General features: G+C 37.5%; 1 pseudogene; it reads left to right on the top strand.

The window, feature by feature from the left end:
* The first annotated feature begins 2,802 nt into the window (after nucleotides 1-2,802).
* Nucleotides 2,803-3,633, top strand: part of LOC101639862 — a 7,130-nt pseudogene continuing 6,299 nt past the window's right edge.

The following is a 3,633-nucleotide window of genomic DNA, read 5'->3' as shown; positions in this document are numbered from 1 at the left end:
TTCTACGTTAAAAATCTTGCTGGACCAGAGAATGCACACTGGCACAGATAGGAACTGAAAACACAGGGAATCCAGGATATATGAACCCCTCAGGACCAGTGGTGAGAGTGGTGAGAGTGGGGGGGTGGAGGGAAGGTGAGGGAGAAAGGGGGAACAGATTATAAGGTCTACATATAACCTCCTCCCTTGGGGATGGACAGCGGAGAAGTGGGTGAAGGGAGACATCAGAGGGTGTAAGATATGACAAAATAATAATAATTTATAAATTATCAAGGGTTCATGGAGGATAGGGGAGTGGGGAGGGAGGGAAAAATTGAGGAGCTAATACCAGGGGCTCAAGTAGAAAGCAAATGTTTTGAGAATGATGACGGAAACAAATGTAGAAAAGTGCTTGACACAATGAATGTATGTGTGGATTGTGATAAGAGTTGTACAAGCCCCCAATAAAATGCTTTGATTTTAAAAAATTAGCAGTCAAGAACTTTAACAATTTTCACCACCCAGGGACTTCATATTCACAACTAAAGTCACTGCTTCTGAGACTATCATAACTCATAGTGACACTATAGAACAGCATACAGGTGCTCCACAGTTTCCATGGTTGTAAATCTTTACAGAAGTGGACTCTCTCATCTGTCTGCCAGAGAACAACTGGTGGGTTTGAACCTGTGAACAGTCAGTCCAATAGCACCTCAATGCTTATTAACCTACAGAACCAACAAGACTCTTATCAGAGACTTCATAGTGCTGAGAAATAGAAAAGCATATTTATTTATTGGGCATTTCTTTATACTCAACACTAAGAGACGACTAGTATAATTTGAAAGTTGATCCCTGAACTCAAGTAAAAATAGTAATAGCTTAAAAAAAAAGTAATAGCTAACCCTCAGAGGTATAAAATGCCATATCCTTCCTTTGCGTATAGTTATTGATTTAATCCTCACAACCATACCATAAAGTGTATATGATTGTTATTATCTCCAGTTTACAGATGAGTGAAGAAACAGAGTTACAAAACCATCTACAACTTAATTAAGGTGATACAATGTCTAAACTGGATTTTGGCTCAATTTTAGTACTTCTAGTTTATAAGTTAGACTATCAACTATCATATTATTAATACTGCATTTCTAACTTCCAGACTGGTAGTCTTCCAATCTTACAGTATTTTTGATAAGTCATTAACTCAAGGCCTAAAGGACTGCTATGTATTCATCCATTAGGCTAAATAAATGGAGAAATTATATTTTATCTAAATTAAGAAAGAAAGTGGAGGGGGAAAAATGAGGAGCTGATGCCAGGGGCTTACGTGAAGAGCAAATGTTTTGAGAATGATGAGGGTAACAAGTGTACAGGTGCGCTTTATACAATTTATGTATGTATGGATTGTGATGAGTTGTATGCGCCCCCAATAAAATGATCAAAAAATATATGTTTCCAGGATCCCCAGAAATATCGTCATAAAATACATTGTTCTGCTATTTTTGATAATCCACCCTAAGTGTACGCCTCTTTCTGAACAAGGCTGTTTTGGTTTATGATAGTCATTACTTCCGGCCACTATTTGGCACTATTATTTATTACAGTAATACATTCCTGTACTCATTAGTGGCTTTGGCTGTGTTTGGGCCGAATAAAGTCATATCAAAGTACACAAGTGACCATGACATTTGCTTTATGTGTGGAATATCTGAACATATGAGATAGGAATTATTATAAAGCAAAATCACAGTCTACCTGCCTTAATGAAAATATATGGTACCAAAAGTCACCTTATATACAGTTTTTATGCCTGACATATTCCTGAAAGTTAAGAGCGATAACCAGTTTAAAAAGAAAGAAAAATCAAGACATGAAACTGTCTATTGTTGGAAGAACTTGAGGTGTTAGATTACATTTAGCCAGAGGAGGTCATAGAGAAGCTACAGACAGAACTTCCTTCATTTGTTGTTTCACTCAGCCCTATTACTCAGGCCTGAGGAACTGTGTGTGGACTAGGCCTATCCCTCTATCTCCACCTCAGAGGAGCTCACTAACAATTGGGTGTGTCTGCTTTTTAATTACTCAATGGGAAATGAGTCTCACATCACATGTCACCTAATCAAGAGTTTCAGAACAAATACCGCTGTCACCATTGCTACCCCATTCTTTTACAGAAGACAAGGAAGACAAACAAAAACCAAAAAACCCTGAGGTGTCTGATTACTGAAAAAGTATAGTCTTTTAAAGAGGGAATCATTTTTTTAAGATCAGTTGAATAAAATAGACTTAGGTCATAGTTCATATATATATATATATATATATATATATATATATATATACACACACACACACATATATATACACATATATATATTTAAAGTACTATACAGAAATTAGGAGATAGTACAATTAATTTGTTTCTGTTAAAAACCAAAACTCCCAGGAACGATAGGAATGGATGCCCAGTGTGTGACGGGCACATCAATGAAGTCATTGGTTTTTCCTTGTAGAGACTTTCCAAAGACCAAGGACTCATACATGATCGTTTACCAGTCTGTAGAAGAAAATTCACTGTCGGAAGAAAAAGCAGCCTGCACGAATTCATGGAGACTAGAATTAAAGCTATACTCTGCTTGTAAAATGTTCATTTAAAGTGCTCATCATGAAGGGACCACGTTTTTACTTACACTCCACCCCTCAGCAGTGGGGCTCTTCATGCTCCCCCTGTTAGTTGCACCAACGTAACAAGTAAATCTCAAACCTTGCCCTACACTGAAGGACATTTTGACAAACCTTTCATTTCTAGTACAACCACCCTGGATGGTTGAGCAAGGTAAGTTCTCAGCCAAATATAGAGAATTACCACCCAAACACGCTTTCTTTGTCTCTCTTCTTAGTATACTGAGTTATATTTAAGCTCATTTAAAGCAGCTTTCTCGTGCATCCTAAGACATACGTCATCTAGCATAGCACTTATCAGACCATTTTGTCATTGCTCGCACAAGTACTCATATTCTTCACAATGGTGGAGAGTATTTTTGTTTGTTTTTTTTAACTGTGGAGATGATTCTTGAAAGCCTAAGATTGTTCCCTTTTTACTTCCTTTTTTGTTTTTTCTATACCACAGTGTTATCAAGGACCAGTTAAGTTGACATTCAACCACGATTTATTAAATGAATGAATTCTTTAACATTTAGAGTTTAGCCACCCAAGATAATCTTTTAGGGTTCAAGACCAGGCATGGCCAGAGCAAATCAAGAGGGTTGGAAGCTAAGGGGAAGTCCCTAGAACAAATGATACTACCTGAGAAAGTCCAGAAGGGAGAAAAAAAAGAGAGAAATAAATTTGAGACAAGGAAAATAGGTGAAGGGGCAGAAGCAGGGTCTTAAATGGGAAAAACATTTGAGGATGTGCATCTTAAACAAGAGACTGTGTTCACAGGAGTCTTGGTGAGGGTGCCTCTGAACACAGGAAGCCATAGGAACAACATGGAACATTTTTGTACAGTGTCAGATTTATTCATTGGTGAGTAATTTAAAACATTCTGTTAAAGAGCCCTAGTGACATAGTAGCTATGAGTTGGACTGTGATCCAAAAGTCTTGCAATTCAAAACGACCAGCTACCCTGTGGGAGAAAGACTGGGCTTTCTA

This window comes from Echinops telfairi, unplaced genomic scaffold (assembly GCF_000313985.2).
Source record: "Echinops telfairi isolate 266 unplaced genomic scaffold, ASM31398v2 ScPeMD7_7468;HRSCAF=8506_0, whole genome shotgun sequence".
NCBI classification, from domain to species: Eukaryota; Metazoa; Chordata; class Mammalia; order Afrosoricida; family Tenrecidae; genus Echinops; species Echinops telfairi.
Note: the sequence above shows the minus strand (reverse complement) of the source record. Positions and strands in the feature narration are given on the sequence as shown.